Below are 21,920 nucleotides of genomic sequence, written 5' to 3'. Positions count from 1 at the left end.
TGAGACATATCACAGGTGAACTGATTCAATGCTTGGCAGCATTTAACTATTTCACAAAAATAGCTAACAGAGGAAATGAATGCACCTATCCTTAAGGGGAGAGGACAGGTATGATGGAAATAGAGAGGAAGAAGGATTCCACCCCCAGGGCTGAGAATCTGTTAAAACCTTATATAACTTCACGGAGCCAATTCACACAATTGTGATTTCAGGACAATAAATCAGAGAAAGGCTGAATGAATGGATGAACAGTGAAAAAAAGAACCACACTGAGAACAAACCAGTAACCACATCTAGGTGTTGAAAGGTGTCAGGATGTATTTTAAGTCTTTAAAATGACCATCTTCCTCTGATGACCCAAAGATAAGTGCCCTCACCTCCATCTCCCAATCTTTTCTTCAAAACATACATCCTCTCTCAGCTGCAGAGCTGACCTGGGTCATTTTCCATACCCTCTCCTGAAGGCTCCTGACACCAGCACCTGGTCCTTTCCTCAGGCTGTCTTGCCTTTGCAGTAGTTACAGCTCGTTGTCCATATCCAGGAATTGTCAGCATCACATCATGCAGTTCACTGGGCATTTCCATCATTATTCTAAGCAGGATTCTACGACATTTTAGTGGTTTTGCTTTGGGCCATTGCAGTCCTCTAACCTGGGGCTGCCAGTAAATGGAACAACAGACTTTGCTTTCTGATTTATAGACACACATACACAGATTTTCCCCTGATATGGAAAATACAGGTGCTTATCTGAAGAAAATGTCAAGTGAGCTTAAAACCATCAGTTTTATGTGTCTTTCTGAGGCTGCAGCACTTTGAAACTATCAGCATGGTGTATAAACCAGTCAGCAGCTATTACTGTTTAATTGTCCTTTTCCCCCAGCCACTTGCAGCTGAGAGGGCAGCTTTGGCATCTCTGTGCTCAAGCTGGGGAGACAGGCAAGGAGTTTATGTCCCTACTAAAGTCACATCTACCATTAGGATCAGCCCTGCTTAGAGCTCAGGAAAGTCACCTTAAAACCTTGTATTGTAATTCAATCCCACCTACCTTGCTGAATCCTTTCCCTATTAACAAAACCTTAAAGCATTTTGCTGAATGAATATTAAAGAAAGGGATTAAAAAGTACCAAGAGGCAACCAGTGAGAATAAGGACTAAAAACTTGCAAAACATAAAGATGTGAGCACTGAAGAAAAAACCCTCTGAAGCAGATGGTAGGTAATGTATCTTTGGTTAAAATGAGCTACACATCTGTCATAAAAGCCTCCTGCAGACCCATGAACAACTATATTTTAAAAAATCTGATAAGAAACGCTGAATACTAACCCAACCCAGTATAACTAAATACTACTTCTTGTTGACATCAGCTGTGTAGCTGAGTGGTTCTCGGTTAAATCTCTGGCACTTAAAAGCAGTGAGAGAAGTACACAATGAAATCTTGGAAAGCAGGCAAAGACAGATGGAAAGAGACAATAAATGAGCGGGTGGCGAGACAGACAGAAAATCTCACCCAACATTTTATAATCCATCTGCTTCTCTTTATAACTGTACCTTCACAATATCAACTCATGACCCAGATCTCCCTTCCTGACACTGGAAATGGCACAAGGAGTGTTTATGACAGGGTGGAATCTGTTTAAATACACAAAAAACCGAAACAACAAAATTAAAATCTGAAGGAAAGCATTCGAGAGCAGACACTTCTGAGAAAGATTTCTTTAAAATAAAACAACCTTGTGTTTCCTTTGTTTTCCCATATTGTTGTTTAATCTCCCTCCTAAAGGGGGGTCTGAAGATCAGCGAGAGATAAGCAGAGAGGAGATGAATAAAGGAAAGATGTAGCTTTGAAACAATAATATCTGTTTCTTTTTGTCCTTCTCTCAAGTATCCCCTGCAGCAATGTGGGGAAGCAGGAGGGAACCGCTGGGGTGGGATTTTGGCTGCAAGCTTGTGTTCCAAACAATACATTTTTGCATGGCACAGGATACAGGGTTTTTCATCCTTCCCATCAGGTCTAATGATATTTGACACTTACAAGTTAACATACACCATGTTATTTCAAAACCTTGTAAATCATTTTCCATTTCAATTTGTGTTGCTCCTGTGTTGAGAAGGGAAGACAAAAACCCCCGAGTGATTAAAAGCTTGGTAGTTACTGAATGAGTTTCCAGGCTCAATAGAATCAGTCTAATTCTGTGGCAGGTTTTCTGTAGGAGGATTGGTGCCTGTGATGCCATGTACCAGGTCACCAGGCAGTGCAAGGATACAGAGGGTTAATATTTCCTTCTGTTTTCAAATGTGCAGGGTTAGCACGAGACCAAAACCTTTTCTTCCTTTGCATAGGAAGGGGTACTTTGGTACCTAATATAAAGTCAGTTCTTCAAGAAATAAGTAATAGACAAAGCATCCTTATATTCTATCTATCTATTTATCTATCTATCTATCTATCTATCTATCTATCTATCTATCTATCTATCTATCTATAATGCAGCCCTGGATTACTTCTTCAAGCAAAACCAAACAGCCCCAACATTCAGGAGTTCTGACTCACCGTCTACATGACCCTGCATCTACTGTAACTATCACTTTCCATCCCCATTTATTGGACTCAGAGAGAGTACAAGAAAACCATTTTCAACAGGATTAGCAAATTTAGAATCAATAGGTTTTATTGATGCAAAGGACAGAAGGATTTCTGGCAGCAAAAGAAAACATACACCTCCACTTGAAGCTCTCACTAATTTCGATTTCTTACTTAAAAGCAGCAAAACACTTCTGAGTTGTCCCTGGTGACCAATTCCTAATGAGAATGGGGCTGGCATGGAGCACTAAATCAGTGCAACAAAGGACACTATTCCCTGGCACTGAGTAGTGAGTTTTTATGGCAAACCCATACTGATTTCCAGACCATTCTGTACTCAAGCATTTCAGAGTGCTGCAAAGACTTTGCAAGAATTGCAGCACTGAATTTTATCAGTTGTGTCAGTTTGATTGGGTTGTATTCTAGCTCCAGAGATGCCAGCTATACAGTAATATTTTATTGCTTGTATTGCTGACAAAGACTGTATTATCCAGCTCTGGAAATGTACTTAGAGGGCTGTAAATAAAAAGTAAAACTTTGCAGAACTAATATTCAGGTTGTGAATGGCAAGAGGACACATTTACAATAGAACACTGATATCACTTTCTGGCTGTTTTAGCAATTGAATAATGATGGAGGGAGCTACAGCAACTTTGCCTTGAGTCCCAGGGGAGATCAGTGTATAGGCTGAGAAAAAACCTCTGCATCTCCATCTCCCTGTATATCAGTTACCTGTCTCAGGGAACACTCTGTGGAGTAACTATGAAATACAGTCTTTTGATTAAATATCAAAATTAAGTACAGAAAAGACTAATTCTGCTGAGCAGAAACTTTGCACAATGCACACCATGGCACCTATAAGGCACAGATTTGGTGCTTCTGAAGGGGTGTACTGACCTGCATCTACTGCCCATGGCCACCCTTCAGCATATGGTTAATTTGGCAGAATCTCTTCTGTGTTCAGTATCTCTGGTGACAATACCAGCTCAGCTGGTGCAGTTTACTTCAGCTGACATCCTAAAGAGCTCCTCTGAGAGCCAGGGCTGCAGAGTTTGCATTTCTGTGTTGTGTTGAACCTGATCCAACATCCATTCCAGCTGGTGGAAAGACTCCTGGTGACTTCAGCATTCATTATATTGGGCCCTCGGTGCAGTTCGTTGCAGTGACAGGGTTTGAACGCTGAAGTTCTTGAACACTTTTGCTATGTGGATACTTCACAATTTAAGGAACAGAAAAACAGAGCTAGAGAAAACTGTTTTACCTCCCTTTCAGTGCTCATTTTACAGTCTATCACAAAAAAACCCCAGCTTCTCCAAGCCACTGAGCAATTGTCCTTGCTTTTACATTCCTTTGTTCTTGGAAAAAAGTCAAACAAAATTATCAGCTGCATTGTCTCAATATTAAACAGTTACTTCAGAGCAAGGGTTGTCTTGCTTTTTTCCAGTATTTAGCACTTCAGAAGTGGATTGTGTTGAGAGATGAAACAAATCAGCCATTTCATTTAGTAAATTCCAAAATCCAAGTTAAAACCTTCTTCTATCTCAGGCATGTCCCTGTATCACATAAGGCATGCACTGCCTTGATCATGGACCAAGGGAAGCAGTTCTCTTTAGAGACTCAGATGAAGACTTTCCAAATATCACCTCAGCTTAAATACCTTTAAACTTGCTAAATGTTGAATACTTTAAAACCAATTTCAACAATCCGATTTCCCACCACCAAGACGTGTGCCCAAAATTGCTGTTGCTTCTAAAATCCACATGATACATGTAGGACTGAATTCCTTTTGTAACTGTAGTTATCTGATCTGATCATACTAGTTCTGTGATTAAATATATTAGTTCTGAGCAGGAACTCCTACTGGGAGATCATCAGGAACTGAAAGTGCTTAGGAGCAAAGAGGCTGTGTGTATAACAGGATTTTCCACGTCTTCGGTATTTTTTCTTTTCTTAAGTCCTTCCACAGTGTGAGATAACATGAGAAATTTAAGTTACTTAGTGATCTTACACTGTATTTGTCCCTTCTAGCAGCCAACACTTTCCCTTTATTGTTTGCAGAGCAATGCCTACCTTTGGTGACAGTGCTGCAAACAAGGCTTACCATGTTATGAGCCACTGAGATTTGAAATTAAGGGGAGTTCTGTTGCTTTAAGAACATATTTTGGTTTGGGCTTTGGTTTTGCTTTATTTTGGTTTTTTTGTTTGTTTGTTTTGTAGGGGTTTTGTTTTTGTTTTGATTTTGTTTTGTTTTTTTAAACTTAGCATAAAATGGCATCATCAGGAGAATAACATATCCTGGAAGATTGTTTCAAAAGAATGAGGATTACAGGCTATCCATGGAAACAATCTCCTTGAGATATTTCCTAGAGATCCTATCACTGTCATAGTAAAATTTCAATGTGTGAGGCAGATAAATATGGATGGCAACCGAGCTGCAAATTGACCTTGTAGGCTTGGGATAGATTTAGTCACTCCTGCCAAAAAAATTTTCAGGTACATCAGAGATTTGTGCCCAGGGGTCCTCTTCTTACCCAACTAACTTGTAATCACAACTGTCAGCTTCAGAACATTTATATGACCCTGTGGAGTGTAATGTGACTCAACCATCTGAATGTGAAATTCGTTAGACAACTGCAGCATGCTCAGTGGGAGCAGATTGTGAGACAACACTGATGTATAAAAGAAGATGAAAGAACAGGTTAAAGGGTTCCTGCAGTGGTTTTGCAGGTTTGGGAATAGGTGTGCACATATTATGTGCCAAAGTGCCTCCTCACACACCTCCAAAGGGATCATTTGGATGCTGTGAAAACTTCAGCAATAACAGAACCTGACACCTATCTGTTCCAGTATCAGGGCATAACAATGATTTCACTGCACTTTAATAAGTCTTGCCATTCCTTGTTTATCAAGGACATAAGGCTTTGAAAGAACAACTCGCTTGATTATAATTTTGCTGTAAGAGGTGTGAGCAGTGCTCCTCACATCACTTCACCCATTACCCACAGCGCCTCTCAGCCTATGCCAATCACTCATCTGTAAATCATTCTAATTGTATAAAGGGCTTTTGAACACTACTAACTTGTGTCTAGTAAAAGCGGGGTTGATTTATTGGTCTTCCCCAACTTATACTTGTTTTAACCTTCAGTGGTCCAAAAGGAATTTGTTGATACAGTTAAGGGCTCTGTGTAAAACTGAACCCTTAGGCAGGCTCTCACTGAGTTATCAGTTGCACATTTTTTTTCAATTAAGTCTAATTTTACTTCCCATGTCCATTTGCCCCCCATAATTTCTTCTTGCTGATGTGGGCACTTACAGAGAAAGGCAGTACTGCTGCTGAAAGAATCAATACTTCCATTGCAGGACACTTAGAGTGCTTCATTCTGCATCCCGTGCCCTTCATATGTCAGGAATAGGGATCAATTATGAAGATCTGTCAGGTTTGTTATTACATGAGAACACTTATTCTGTTAAGAGGATAAGGCAAAGTCAGCAAGCCAAGAACATATCAAGTCAACTACAGTTTCCAAGCCTGCAGTTACAGCCTGATGAAAAGACAAGAATATTTCCTATATTCTAAAGTCAGAGTTAAGTACAAAGGGACACTAAAGAAATGTAATTGAGAATCACAACATATAGTTTGAAATTACCTGAAAAACTTTTTCCTAATAGTGTTTTTGCCTAAAGGCTTTCCCCTAAAGGCCTCTCCTCATAAAAACAGTCAACTAGAACAGCACTTTTCAGATCCTTTTTATGCTGGACCAGGAGAATTACTTCATTTTCCATAGCTGGCCCAGTTCAGGTTCTCAGGGAATTACCATTAGGGCATGCAGCTGTGGTCTTCTCTTGCCTCTCTAAGACAATGTCAGCTTGAATTTACCAAAACTAGCAGATGCCCAGGTGCACTGTAACAGATAGAAAGAAAAGAAGCAGGAGCAGAATGTGGCTTCCAGACCTCTAAGAGCTTGTTATTAGTGTGATAAGCTCTAGTATAGTAGCTGGATAGGCTGGACATCATATCACTAACCTTGCAAACACATTCAGTTGCTGACTAACAAGGTCCTCATTCCATACATGTTCCATACATGCCCAAGCCAGGCAAGGGCAAGGCCAAAGACAGGCTTTGTTTCTTAAGTTTTTATGACTTTGCTTTTCTTCACAGAGTAGAAGATGTGCAGAATTTCCTACAGTGCTTTTCATCTAATGGTTTGAAGGTGAATTCTGAATATTTAAACTTTTCCTCACAGTGGGAATTCTAGTATTTGTAGCCACTGCCAAGGAAGTATCTTTTACTACTAAACTGGTTGAAACTGAAAGTGAACATGCTGCAGAGTCTGGGAGAGGTGCCAGAACTGCATGTTCTCTGTGCAGCTTCAGAGCAGGTATAGTGCAGGGACTGCATGCTGAAGGTGTTATCTACCCTCAGCAAACATCTCATCCTAATTTGGAAAGGACGATGTTTGAGGGGAAAATGTTTTTTTCATTCTGCTCTTCCATTCAGCGGTGATTTAATGAGCTAATTAGAGCCAACATTTGAGGTCCAGATCCTAAATAAGCTTAAATACCTATTAGCTATTGCATCTCATGCCAGCTTCAAGCCATGTCCCCTTGAGGATCTGAACCCTGACTCTGCTGTGCCAGGAACAGCCCTGCATGTTGGACCTTCTCTTGCTCTCCAGTCAGAGGAAACCCAGGCACATGGAGATCAGTTCACACTTGTGTTCAGCCCTCACAGGCAGCAAGAACAGATATGACTCTGAGAACACGAAGAGGAATTTTACTCCAGGTGCCAAACCCAGAAAGATTTAAGTCACTTCAAAACCCTATATGAGCTATCACTTAACATTTAAAGTACTGAACCAAATGAGGGGCTGAGGATCTGCTTGGAGTTACACACAACACCACCACCCTGAAGAGATGATCTCCTGAGCTAAAGAGTGACACTTAAAATAGGCTTTTCTCTGTCATTCTGCTTTATGGGACTCAAGGCAGAAACCATCATCTCAGACCACATAGACCCAATTGTCCTTCTAGCTCAGCGTGCTCCTGGCTAGACCTACCCACTAGTCTGTGCTATTTCCAGGGCCAAATTTTCTTCTCAATACAGATTTAAACTCTCCAGAATGCAGTGGAGATTTTCCAGACATAGAGGTCAAAATGCATTTAAATGCTAAACTTTTCTTGTTTCTTGTTATTGTCCCATATATCTCAGGGACAGCTTTCTTTTTGAATGTGAACAATCTCAAAATATGTATTTGCAGATATGAAACCAGAGTTTGCATCCTGGGAATGTGACCCCGTGACACTCGTGGTGCTGTGCCTGTCCAGAGTCTGCTGATGTGCTACACAAGTAATGACAAGCTGCAGAGAAACACTTAAGAAGAAAAGAAATGCAATTCAAAATGTTTTATGCTTATCTACATTTGTAATTCCAGTCAGGGATCCTACCTGTTTGTAAATTTCAAAGCAAAATATCTCTGAACTTGCTAAGTCAGTACGGATATGGATATGCTCATTTTCATCTTGCTACACAAAATTAGACACATAACAGGCAACTGTGAACTGATTAAGAGTCTCTCCAGCAAAATAAAAGAAGATGGGTCTTGTTATCGACTTGGTTGCTGACTCTTGACAGAGGCAGGGATGTAAGGTGCATTGAGATGCTTATGAGATTCCTACTGACTATGATGAGAACTTTCAGCAGTGGTTGGTTATATGCTGAAAAGTGACTGAATAAATAGCATTGTGAAGTTCCAAATTTATTTTCTCTCAAAGTCTTACAGAATAAATTTGCCCACTTTACAGGTAGAGATGCATTTTCTCTCACTGACAGCCCTGCAAACTCTGAAAGTCACAGCTCTGTTCTCCTTTCATGGCTGTTCTTCTGAAGTGGTGTCTTACTTAAAACTCTATTGTTAATGTAAGAGAGAAAAATTATCAAAACTACTTCCCTGCCACTCAGTTGATTCTATAGGATTCTACAGAATTTTCTCACATTCTTCAGCAGCTCACCTTTCTGGGTTGCTTATGCAAAAATTGAGCAACCTCAAATTGAACAAACCTTGTATTCTGACCATAAAAAATTTGTGTCCAGTTCAAATCAGAGGTAAAGATGCAATCTTTCTTACCTAACTCCTGTTGTGACTGGCTCAATAGTAAGTTTAGAGTGCTCACCCCTGTGCTGTGCTCACCCTGACAGATCCCTCCATGGGCACGGGTGCTGCAGTGGCCATGGGCTATGAATTAAATCCTCAGACCTTTTGCTGCTGCTCTGAAGTCCTCCCTTGCTCTAGTGGAACTCCTCTCTGGAAAATGCCTCCATTTAGCCACATACATGGAGACCATCAATCTCATCCCAGGAAACTGCAACCTGCAGTACATCCACCCATTTACCTTCAGAGAGAAATCCTTTAAAAGGCCTGGAATATAAAAAAACCCCAACTAGTGCACAACCTAAGATTACTATAAATCTGTAAGCATAGTTAAGGGGACACACACAAATCACTCTGAGATTTGATTTCTGTGAATCATAAAGATTCGACATAAAAATCTAGTTATGAGGATCGTTAAAAAAATGAGCTTCAGAGCATGAAATGTTAAAGACATTTGCAATCTTTTAGAGAAATAGTGTCTTGTTCAAGATCAGATTTTAAATCATCCTCTCTAAGTTGTTTGAATGCTGACTTCTTGCAGGCAGGTCAAATAGATGTGAAAAACTGTTGGCAAATGTGTTTCAAAAGTGTGGTGTAACAGACCCGGTACTGGGATGTCATGGTCTTCTCTTCTCAGAAAGGGATTAGGGTCACATTTGGATAGGCATTTGATTTTTAAAGATGCATATAAATACTTACTGACAGTTTTGAAAAATTTTAGTGTCTCGCTCTTGTCAAAATTTTTTAAAACCCAGAAGCATCTCAGCTGCTTTGAAAATTCCAGGAGTTACTGAGCATGGCAAATGCCCAAGTGACCTTAAAAGTCTAATCATCAGTGCCTGTAAATGGCTGGCAAAAGAACAAGTAGAACAGACCCCTTACAGATTTAAAGCAACAGATGAATAGATCACACGATGTAATGGGATGTTTTGCACTGCTCTGACCCTGTTTCTTTTATTAGGATCACGTTATGTCATCAGAGCTGACTGCAGGATACAGCTGTGAAATCAGGATGAGACAAAAATCAGGCCCAACATGAATATGTAAAAGCCATAGTAACATTTCTTGTTTGTAAACTCGCTGGGATGTCATGATCCACCTTTTGTTGGGGATTTCAGGATTTTGACTAAGAAATGAGCAGAGAGTTCTTTGCTGGATTTCATCAGCACGTTCCCAGCAAAATCTTTTCCAGAGGTGCACATGAGCTCCTGCATGAGAACAGGATGAAAACACCCATGAGAGAACTGGACATTGTACTTTCCATGGATCACTTCAGGACTCCTGATTTGAGTTCTCTGGATTTTTCTCTCAAACCACCCCCTGAATGGCAGCAAAATGAATGTGATGCATGGTTTGAAGAAAGTGCATTTACCTGCTGATCTGAGCTCTATAGTTTCAGGAAGGTTAGTGAACTTTTCTGAAAAGCTAATGTGATTTTGGACAGTATTAAAAAAAAAAATCTAGTAATTTTTCCTATTGTGTTTAGAGCTTTCAGAGGAATTCTGGATATTATGTAGTAAAACCCAAACTCTGATGGACCATTTTCATCTGCAGGAATAATTCTACATAAGAGAATTAGTTCATGATCCTATTTTTTAGATGGGAAAAATGAAGCACAGGAGAATAAGATGATGCAGGAAATCCCAAATTTGAACTCAGCATCCCACAGTTAGTGAGATCCTTTACCCACTAAGCCTTCCAGCAGAACTCCAGCAAATGAGGAAATGTGCAGTATTTAATACCTGGCTGGTAATAATACTGAACACCATTTAAATACCAACCAAACCATGACTTCAGAGGTCTCATTTTCAAGGAAACTGAACATTCCTGTTGACCACTTTTACTTAAAATTAAGGAATTACTGAAATAGTGATACAAGGTCCTATTTTTCAGCACCCACTCCAACAAACTGCCTGTCTACTAATATAAATTTTTTCTCTGGTAGGGGACAGTAGGTGTTTAGTCCCTACTTTCATGGAGAGGACAGATCTGGATCCACACTCCCTCACAGTCTGGGACTGTTTACATCAAGAATTTTTTTAGACATAAGGAAAGCACTGGCACTTAGTAATTTTCTTCTCATTTCAACTCACTAATTTCCCTGGAAATTTGAAAACTTTGGATATTTCCATAAAAAGTGACAATTATTTACTTTTTTCTCATTCTTTGATGCACATCTAAGTCTCATTAACCAGACATCAATAGATTAACCAACAGATCATGTTCCAATTTGTTCATGCCATTCTACAAAAATGCTGATTTGAGCTTACACTGCCATGTTTATTTATTTTATTTATATTGGCCCACTGCTAAACCAAGCATTTTAAACCCCTAGAGAAACTTGCAGCCACAGGAAAACTGGAATTAGATCAAAATGTCCATATGGCACCAGGGGCATCCTCCCTGGAGTACAAATAGAGCTGTGGAGAGCAAAGATCCCTGTGCTCCCCCCTCCCTTTGTGTGGGAATGAATATTCAAAGCACTGGTTCTCAGTCAAGCCCTTGAATAACTGACCCAACCAAAATCAAGGAATTGCAAAATGCCTCTTTTCATGGATATATGGTAACTTCTTCTCAGGGTCAGCTCTGGCCTCTATGGAATGTGCATTTGTTGTTCAATTTTACAGATGGAATCTTCTACACAGATTCTGCAGTAACACTAGAGGGCAATAATGCATGAGATATTCAGGATTTCTGAGCCTGAGAATATCTAAGGTGGGTGGCCTTCATTTGTTAATTCATCATTTGCTTCACATGTTTGCTTTATTTTAGAAAGAACTTGTTCTGGGGTAGGAAAAGAGGAAGAAAAACCTTCACAGAAGACCAAAAATTAAATATCACTTGCTTGCTTTCACAGTGCTGTGATATTCTTAAAAGAAAGTGAGAAACTCTTTTGGGAAGGAGGTCTGCATACAGGGAAAGGGTGTCTCTTCCAAACAAAATATTAAAGGACATTTTAGAGTCTCTGAACTTATTTTGCATTTTGGTGAAGCACTGACAGAGAAAAATGTCTTGGAAAGGAAAGGAGAGAACAGGGAAAACAAAAAGGAAAAGGGAAAGAAAAAGGGGAAAAGAAGAGAAAAAAAAAGAAAAAGTTCATAGAGATAGGTAGAATTTAAAAAAATAATCTCTTCAGTAGAGGTATGTTACCTGCACAACCCAAAGATTGTACTTTCCTTACTGTTCAGTCTCTCCATAAGATTTTTATTTAAAGCCAGTTGATCTGTAAACTGCAAGTTTGGCAAGGGAAGGGGGGAAGGGGGGAAGGGAGGAAGGGTTTAGTTTGATTCTCTTTGCTCTTGAATCTGATCTATCACACTTTCCTACAGTGTCCTGTGTCACATACTCCTGTAGCAACTATTCTCCCTCAGGTTGCTATTAGAAAAGGATATTGTCTAAAGCTTGGACACTCTATAGTGCTGGAAAATAAAACAAAAATCTTCACATCTTGCTGCTTTCAAGTCTCAATAAATTCAAGGAACCTGGATGGCTTTTTGTCTTGGATGCCTGTCTCTGGTGATTAACATCTTCAGGGTGCATTCAGACATCAAGAGAAGGTTTTGCTTCAGAAAAAAAATCTTTCTTTAGGAACGTCAAGTGCAAAATTAATGATTCAGGATTCAGTCTGGAAGAAAGAGATATAAGTGTGAAGTGAACCTTTAATGGTCTGTTAAAGGGAGTGACTGCTTAGAGAGTTTTTATAGCACTGCACTTCCTGCTACTTCAGTAATAATAACAGCAGTAACAGTAATAATGCCCACCTCTGATATTTCACTTCCCATCAGCAGAACGCAAGTAATTATGTTCATTTCTTATCTTAAAGAAAGTGTTACCGAAGAAAGGAATGTGATAATGGGATGTTGGCAACTATCTGTGTTTTTAAGCCATGTACCAGGACCAGTTTTGTCTCCTGTACTGAAGCAGGATGCAGGGAAGGACCAAATATCAGCCAAAACTCTTCTTGAGCACCCACAATTTAAATAGGTCACTGTAATTTCTTTAAAGGTGAGGTGGGGATCGTGTCATGGCCCGTGTCACAGGGTGTCTGGCTCCTTTGAGTATGAGAAAGAGAGTATGTTGGTTAAATTTGAAATCCTCTCTGTTTCTGCTCTCAAATACGCAGCACAAAACTAGCACGAGGCCACACTGCTACAGCAGGTTATTGGTGGGGGATGATACCTATCAGTTCAAGTCAGGCAGCTTAAAAACACAAGACGATTTTTTTTTAAGAAAAGGAATTAAAGAGAAGTCTTAAAATGCTCATCAGCCTGAGCAGGCTTCATTTTTTTCCCTCCTACTGCCAATAGGAAATTATCATGTCATATGAAATTAATTCAGGTCATGACAGTGCCGTGGTAAAGCCAGAGGCCAATTCATGGAGATTGCTCAGAACAGACTCTCTGTTTTCCTGTTGCATTTAATGAGCCTTTTGGTTGAAAAATTTGTTGTGCTGCACTGCAATTCCAGTATAAGATGAATGTGGCTCCTGTGTTTTAGAGTTCGTCCAAGACAATTACTGTGATTCCTTTGTTTCTACTTTCTGTACCTGTGTTCATAGGTCTGCACTCCCTCTGTCTCTGGCAGGGTATGAAAGGGAACACTAAGGATATTCACACAGGTCAGGTTTCCTGAAGAGGTCTTGCCTCTCATACCAGTGCTCCTTCTGCTAATCCAAACCTAAAGATGAAGAGTAACAATTCATTTCAGCCATATATTATTAATTTTAAGCAGTCTAGTTTTTCTTTCAGCCACTTTCTATTACCCACATGTAATGACCCTTGCCCACATAAATCAGCCAGGAAGATTTAATTCCCTTACTGATGAACCCAGTTCTGTTCATTTCCAGTCTCTTCCTGCAAAACTCAGAACAGAATGCTCACTTTTTTCTTGGTCTTCTTGAAGAAGTAATGCAGAACTAAACCCTTCAGTGAAACTTGGAAAATTGCCCTTCAGCTCCTAAATGCTGACTATAAACTGCAGGAATTTTAAGTGTTTTGCTGTCTTGTATTTAGCTCTGCTATTCCAAATTATCCTTGATTTTTGCACTGTCCATTTTTGTTGAATAAGGTGATAATTAAACACATGCAGTCCACAGAACAGAAAGTGTTATTCAAAACTAACCAGCAAAGGTCACAGAATAAATACATTGACAACTTGCTAAGAAAGGAGATTATCCAAAGTCTTGACTTGGTGTTATTTCAAATCCCAAGACACAAGAGAGTTTTTATTCCCTCTCAATTCCTTTGTTGTTTGGGGATTTCTATGTATTGCTTAGCTTAAATTTCTGTCAAAGCCATCCAATCAACTCTGTTGACTGCTTGGTGAAATTCCCTTCTACACTTGGGTCAGTATGTACTGAAGAAGAAGGTTATCTGCACTATTAAACCTTTGACTTCTCGTCTTTTGAAGAGATCATTTTACATTTTGCTATGGCAGAGCTGTAATTAGATCTGTTAATTAAGGACAGAATGAACTTTTTAAAAACTCTAAACCCCTTTGCATTTTTGATAAGTTTGCTTAGGTTGCTACTGACCTTCGTACAGGGTTTGCCACTGCTTATTAATTGTTAAATTTTAATTAGGCATGCTGATGAATGTGCTAGCCTTAGCAATAAATAAAAGGTAGCTTCATTTATAATCGGATATTTACCAGTCTGCACTGAAATTATCTGCTTTCCTAGAACACAGTTAATTTAACATATTTTGATAAGAGTAATTGGGGGTCTATAAAACCCAAATGCAAACAGATAAATATAATGACTCCCTGGTTCAAAGATTGAATTACCAGTCCTAGCAAACTGAGCTAGGACACCAGGTCTCAAAAACATTCTACAGGCACTTGAACTAAATGACTTCAACAGCTGGTCAGATATTCATGGTATTTTACCGAAATTCCTTCAAAACATGCTTTCCAGAAAATAATCAACCCTTCTTTTAGAAAAAAGCAGCTCAGACTGGGGAGATAGAGGAATAAGGGGATGAAGAAGAGGATCATCTTTCACACCTAAGGGAGATAAAATTTTGCAGCACTAGTGAGAAATACTAGTGAGTTTTTCTTTTCCAGTAATACCTGTGGCCCATCCCAGTGCCTGTGTGACCCACCCAGGTCACAGATCAACACACCAATAAAGCTGTAAAGCAAAATAGTGGGAATCTGTCCCAAACTCCCTTGAAATCAAAGGGTTCCAAGGATCAAAATAATTCTTTTAGATTAACCAATAGCCCTATAGTGAAAGAAATAGCAAGTGTCTATCCTGTGAGATTACTCTGGGAGAATTGGTAACTACACTATTTGAACTGGACCTCCTGCCACTTTCACCCGTTATCTCTGTGAAGGATCATTAGAGAATCTTCTCATGAGGAATAAGATATTTAATTAGTCATGGCCATGAAGCAGAGTTAACAATCACCAGCTCCTGACACAGCACACTTACATATGTAACTTTATCCCTGAGTTCAGTGCCATAACTCAAAGCTGCACAGTGAAAATGCAAGAGACAGTGGTTGAAGTCCTGGTAGAGGAAAGTGGCAAAAATCACCCTTAATTCCCACACAGTCCCTGCCAAAATTCAGACATCAATGGCCAAATGCTTTGCACCCATCACATCCATAAGGAAATGCTGCTGCCACCAATGCTGATTTTCCAGTTGTTTCACTGTTTGCCTTCAAGAAAGAGCACATATGATTCACTTTTTACTGGGAAGTTTAAGTATCTCTTCCCAAGGGTTGGATAATTAGATAACTATCACGTTATCTGTATTATTACTGATGAAATGCAACCTAAATTTCATTAGGCATGGTCCAAACAGGTTTTGAAGGCTGATGAAGTGCACTGCTCAGAACTGTGAGTGCAGTGCCAGGGCTTCCCTGTCCTCTGACCATCTCAAAGCACGTGGTCACTGCTGTGTGGCTTGATGCCAGTTCTTCAAGTGTCAAGTGTGGTTTGATGCCAGTTCTTCAAGTGTCAAGTGATGCTTTCAAGATTCACACTGCAAGCAGCAGGACTGAGGACTGACTTGCCAGGGTGATCTCAGGCAGTGATGAAAGTAGGACTTTTCAAAGGCTGATGCTTTGGGAGCTTTCTACCAGACTGTGGGAGTATTTTGCTAGTGGTACACCTGGTTGCTAGCTCGACTTACAGTGAGAATTCAGAGATAGGAGGCAAATTCATTTTCTGGGCCCTAATAAGTATGTCTTCCCAGAAAACAAGTTTCAGCAGACTCCTTATGTGGGACTTATGTGTTTGATTATGTCCTGACACTGAAAAAGAGACCTAAGCCAGTTTTCAGAGAGTATTCAAGCAACCTGTCTGCTTTTAACCCTGGTTTACCCACAGATGTTCCTGCAAGTCTACTGACAATCATCTCTTTCCTTTTGAAATCAGGTATGATTGCATGCTTGGCTTCACTTTTCCCTGCAATGAAAAAGCAAGAGAAATATCTGAAAGCTTTCCCCCCTTAGAGACATAAAAATGACATTACATCTTCAGCACAGGGTGGGGCATAATTCCCTGATCCTTCCAGACAAAGGCTGACACATTTCACCTGTGCTGTTGATTTAAGTGAAGACCAACACCCCAGAAATACAGTTGTTTCTGCAACAGAATATGGGGCATGAAATAGGGGCTGCATATCAGTCTTCTTAATAATGATCTCCTCAGAGCTGTATTAACGAGCTGGAAGTGAGCAGAGCAGAATTTCTTCCCCTTGAACTTAGACTAGCAGCAGGACATGAAGGAGCTGTAATAGAATGTTATTTTACAAGAAGTAAATAATGTAATAGAGTCTATAAGGATGTCAGCAGGAGAGTTAGAACTGTCATAGCATAATCCTGACTTGAGCAGCAATGTGTGAAAAAGTAGCCTGCAGCAGTTTTTCCAGTACTTCAATAATTTCTGCTTTCTCACTGATCTTTGTTTACTCTACTTACCTTGTCAAAAAAATGTTTTACCTTATGTTAAAATGCTAGCTAAAAGAGGAAAATGTATTCCCAGAAATCCCAACTTTTCAAGCATACACATTTTGTTTTCTTTTCTGTTGTTGTTGTTGTGGAAAAGAGGGAAGAATTGTATTCCCTTCACTTAAAAAAATATGAAGAGTAGTAAAACCGTAAATAAAAAGAAGCTGCCTGTGTCTTTGTTGCTTCTTTTTCCTTCAGACTAATGAATAATTCAGAAAATTGGCAGTATTAGACTTCACATCCTTGTGATATGACGGCAGATTTTCCAGTGAGTCCTCAAACGTAAGCTCAGGAGGGTCATGAAACTACACAGTTATTGTTATTGGAATGCAGGAACATCTTCCAAGGTACTGCAGCACCTTTATATCATCACTGAAGCAAGGCAGAGAGGGCAAGTTTGCAACTAAAGAAAATGCTAAGTATTAAACTGAAGTTACAAAAAAAGGGGAAGGGGGGGCTAACTCTCTTTTTTTGTCATTTCTCTTTTCATATGACATCTATTTATATTTTCTTAAACCATTATTACAGAAATGTTGTAAAGACAAGGGGGACAAACTAACCCAAACTTTCAGGATGGTTTTGCTCATTCTTTGACACCGTGCAAAGAATTCAGACTATGCACCCTCAGACGAATACTCTCACAAGCCTTCCCTGGCACAAATTCCATCTGACTTTCCACAGGATCCAGGCTCCTCTATTTTTCTTTTTAGAAAGTGTTGCTTCTGCTGTTACTTTGCTACCTGGTGCTCTTGCAGAACCCAAGCTGCTCTGCAGTTCTCTCACCCCATCCCAGTTGGAGCCTAGGGAATACTATGCCATGTTTTAAATTCAGATTGTATTGGCTCCTCTTGGTTTGAGACAGACCTTTAACATCAGTCTGGTGTAATGTGTTTGTATGGTATATTTGTCTTGGTTTTAAGGAAATACATTAAAAACCTTTCACTGAGAATATGAGATATTGCATTGTCCTTGAAATTGTATTTGGACCTTCAAAGCCATTTAATCTCAATTAAAGCAGAGCATACAAGATAAGGTGCTCTGAAGATGCATTAAAGCGTGTTATAGTGCCAAGCCTCCCTGCACTCTGACACATCCTAAAAGCACTGTGGCACTGGTTTAAAGGTGTGGTTCAGAAAGCTCCCTGTGCCCCATTATCCATGGATCATTAGCATAACTCAGAACTCTTCCAGAGCACTGTGCCAGTGTGTGCTAACAAGTGCTGTTAATGTATGAAGCCTTGACATGATAGATTGTAATGCCTCTGGCTCTGTCATGTCAGAGGCAGTTTGTGCATTAAGTCAAACACACCAGGGGATTAGATAGTTAAGAGATTGGAAATGCACCATAAAGCCTTTTAATTCAGAACCACCATTTGTAATCCATGCTCGAACTGCAAAGTGCAACCAGAAGTTTGACCTCAGATGGATGGTCAGAAATTTATTTGAAATGAGTTTAGGGTTCTCAGTACAGTCCTTCCACCATGGGATGACATCCTTCATATCATTCCTACTGGGATCCTGAGGGCTGTGGGTGAAATGAAGCCCAGGCTGCCCTCACAGCTGAGCGAGCACAAGACATTTCAGGGTGACATGAGCGAGTTTGTGCTGCCATTGATTTTGTTGCACTAATTCAGAGGATAAACAGAGGACTCAATTCTCCAGAGTTATCAATCTGGCACCTTTCAAGCACATTTAGATTGGCATGGGCTTTTGTTTTCTGTTTTCTTTTTTTTCCCTTCCTAATTACATGTTAAGTGCAGCAGTGTTAACAGATGTCACTAGAATATAATCTCCAAAGATTTCAAGAGCAAATAACACTAGGAAAAAATTGATTCACAAAGAAATGTTTAGCTATCACGATCATTGAAAATAAACTACATTATTTTCTTAAATGCCTAGTTCAAATACTGGTTTTGGAGTTATTTTGACAGAAGATTTTGTCAAGGGTGCCAGCAAACAGTGTTGAATGACAATCATACAGGAAGAAGATGGTGTAACAGTCAGAATTCACCAGTCACAAAGATGAAAGGCATTGGATCATGGTTTTTACAGGCATCTAACCTCCACACTTACAATATGGTTCTTATAGCAAAATCCTACTGTGCCAGAAAATACATTTATATTTGTAACATGCCGAAAATACTATAAGTACCATCATGTCCTGGTTCTACTTCCTCCTTGCTCTTTGAGCTTAGGAACACATTTTTGTATTTCTGTCCTTAATTTGTTAGCTGATTTTTTTAAAGCAGATCACTTACTAAATAAATCTGTTGTTAATAAATTTATGGCTGGTTTGACAGATAAATTAAAAAAAAAAAAAAGAAGTATGTAGCAACCTGAAGTAATGAATACATCAGAATGCCTACTTAGATCCCTACAAAGTAATGCCCTCAGAAGCACAGAGCTCCCATAGCTTCCAAAGAAGGGGGTGACAGCTCTGACAGCAGAGCTGTTTTAGTACCTTTGCCCACATGTGGTCATGCACACTAAAAGTGATGCCCACAAAGCCTGTCATACCTCTGTCATAATAACTGATTAGTAGTTAAGCTTCTTTTTGGAGTTCATTGGCCTTGCCTCTTTATTTTACACTAATAGACAGCAGTAATTTTTAATATGTCTATTTTGGATATGGCAAAGCAGGTCACAAACAGATGAACACACTGACATATAAATACTTCACACAAACTCTCTTTGTAGCTCATGTACAAGGACTTTATGTTTGTTTACTGCTACCCTGGTCTAGTGCCACAAGTAACACCAGCAAAACCAGAAGAATAATCTGTGAAAATTGATTCTACATAAGATGAGAATATCCCTGACCCTTATCACAACCTCTGTTGCTTATATTCCACTGGACCACAGCACCTGGAGCTGTATCAGCACCTCCAGTTCAGACAAGACTCTGAGCTGGCTGGCTGGGAAGGAGGACTAGCCAGAAAGAAACCAGCTTGTCTGGCCCCTCAAGGCATGGGGAGAGCAGATGTGCATCTGTCTGCAGCTGATCATAGCTTTTTTTCCACTTGTTTTCCCTTCCAGCTTTGCCCCTGGACTTTGGGATGAGATCTGCTCCTCTTGCCCATCCTGAGTAACTTAAGGGGTTCATATTCCCCTGGGAGAAAGCCCATCAGCACCATTCCCACTGGCATTTTTCCACAGGCCCTGAAGTCTCCAACACCAGAACAGAGACTGCCCCAAAGCCATTGCAGAACAGCTTCAGCTGTGTGTGATGCTCTTTCTCTGTGCCACTGAAAAGCAGTTTCAGCAAAGCACATCAAAATTGTGCAGTTTTACCCTCACACTACTGTATTCTCCTCACTGTCCATTGATCAAAATGTGAACAGAGTCTAGGTTGTACCTTATTAATCACCTGGTTCAGGCTCATATTTCCAGTATTTCTGGAACTATTTCAGTGATGAACTGTAGATGGAGTTATTAACCCACCAGAAGCATCTGACAGAGAAAAAGGAAAAGACTCTCATCGATTCTTCTCCAAAACATTTCCAATCTTTTCAATTGTTTGTTCATCTACTAAAAATAGTATATTTAAAAGCACAGAATGGCAGAAGGCTGGAGTTGTTGAAGCATATGACAGATATGACAGATACCTGGTTTGGAAATGCCACGGGACTTCTTGTCCACATACCATTGTTCACCTCTGAACACTTCTTACCAATTCTACACCTGCAGACAAAGAACAAAAACCATAAATACAACAGGAAAAGAACAGGAGAGATTTCAGGATCAAAAAATACACAACCAACCTGCCCCTCAACAAACCACACTCGTAGAAACACAAATGGCCAAATTTACTTGATTACATTTCATTTTAGGAGTAGCAATAGCTCCTCACTGTTGCCCAGCTATCAGTTCACATCACAGCTCACTCACTCTCATATTTCAGCCTTGTTTTCACCAGTATTTGAACTTGGGTAATGATCAACCCACTGTTCAGTAACATCACCACTGGGTGAATGCAAACAAAACCAGGTTCACTTTCCAAGATATGCCATCAGCCTACTGAAAATATCAGGATGACATTCCCTTTGTAATAGAAGATCTCTCAATTGTTACAATACTTGCACATTTCTAAGGAAGCAGAACACCCAGTCTGCTGTGGGTTAAGATAATCCCCTGGAACTGCATCATAAGCAAATTTTATTCCTGTTCAGTGATTTATTTAAATGCAGTTATCTCTGAAGGATAAGAAACAAATCCTCAGGGTATTCACAGAAGCAGGGAGTTAGGGCACAAGGGGATTTTTCACCTTCACATTGAATTAACTGACTTTATTCTAAAATGAGGATGGTCAACCAGGATGATCAACCAAGCATTTGCCCAAGACTACAGAACACAACTAGCAGAGGAACTCTGCTGACCTGAAGGGGTTTTGAGTAATCTAAAACCTCAGCTGTGGGAGCAAGTGAATTAACAGAGACTACTGGGGCTGAAAACTAACAGCCAGTCCTCAACAGGATCCTGGAGAGCTATTTGAATTTTAAGACATTCCTCATCTCCTCCTTCTCTATCCTTTTTCCAAGAGGTTTAGTATGCATTTTCTTATCACCCTCAGCAATATGAAGATATCGAGACAAGGTTTGGAAAGTTAGGAAAGCTGGTATGATCTCTTCTAGCCAGCTGTTCTCAGCATCTCCTGCTGAGGCAAACATGGAAGCATCCTCTCACCTCAGGAGATCCCCAGGGGAACCTCTGGAGCGAAGAGGACCAGAGCAGCCAGAGCACCACTGCTGACACAGAGCACTCAGCAGGAGGAGACACACGTGTTTATAAAACTGGATAAGAATTTGCATTATTACTCGTATATTACTCGTATATTTTCAATACTCCCATAGATTCTTCTTTATGTCTTCTGAACATGAAAGAACATGTTGATCTCCTTAATAGGTTTTTCTTCTTTACTCATCTATGTCCCTATTCATATATATGTGATCCACTGTTGGATCAAGGTCAGACCTTTAATTTACAGCAGGGCATTGTAGGAGGTGGACTTATTCTGAAAATTGCCAACACAGACATTCATTATTGTCAATAAGAGTAAGATAGTCCTGGTACCTTCCATGTAAGCCTATATAATGTTAAATATCCAAGTTTTCTTATGTAGATAATGCCACAAGACAAACTGCACACAGAAAACTGTTCACATTTACAGGGAGTATGAAGATCACACCTTTTAGCCAACTTAAAAGTATGAAAAGTTACCATTTAAAAATAAAATGCT

At 39.8% G+C, this 21,920-nt stretch overlaps 1 long non-coding RNA gene across 2 annotated transcripts in view; it reads right to left on the bottom strand.

Annotated features, from left to right (window-relative positions):
* Positions 1 to 20,596, bottom strand: part of LOC113974879 — a 62,006-nt gene extending 41,410 nt beyond the window's left edge. For both annotated transcript variants that reach the window (XR_003536673.1, XR_003536672.1), the window contains exons 1-2: positions 20,503 to 20,596; positions 20,290 to 20,365 (exon numbers count right to left, since the gene is read on the bottom strand). This is a non-coding gene — a long non-coding RNA (uncharacterized LOC113974879). The remainder of the gene's footprint in view (positions 1 to 20,289; positions 20,366 to 20,502) is intronic.
* Between the last annotated feature and the right edge of the window lie 1,324 nt (positions 20,597 to 21,920).

This window comes from Neopelma chrysocephalum, unplaced genomic scaffold (assembly GCF_003984885.1).
Source record: "Neopelma chrysocephalum unplaced genomic scaffold, ASM398488v2 Primary Assembly neopelma1_127, whole genome shotgun sequence".
Classification (NCBI taxonomy): Eukaryota; Metazoa; Chordata; class Aves; order Passeriformes; family Pipridae; genus Neopelma; species Neopelma chrysocephalum.
Note: the sequence above shows the minus strand (reverse complement) of the source record. Positions and strands in the feature narration are given on the sequence as shown.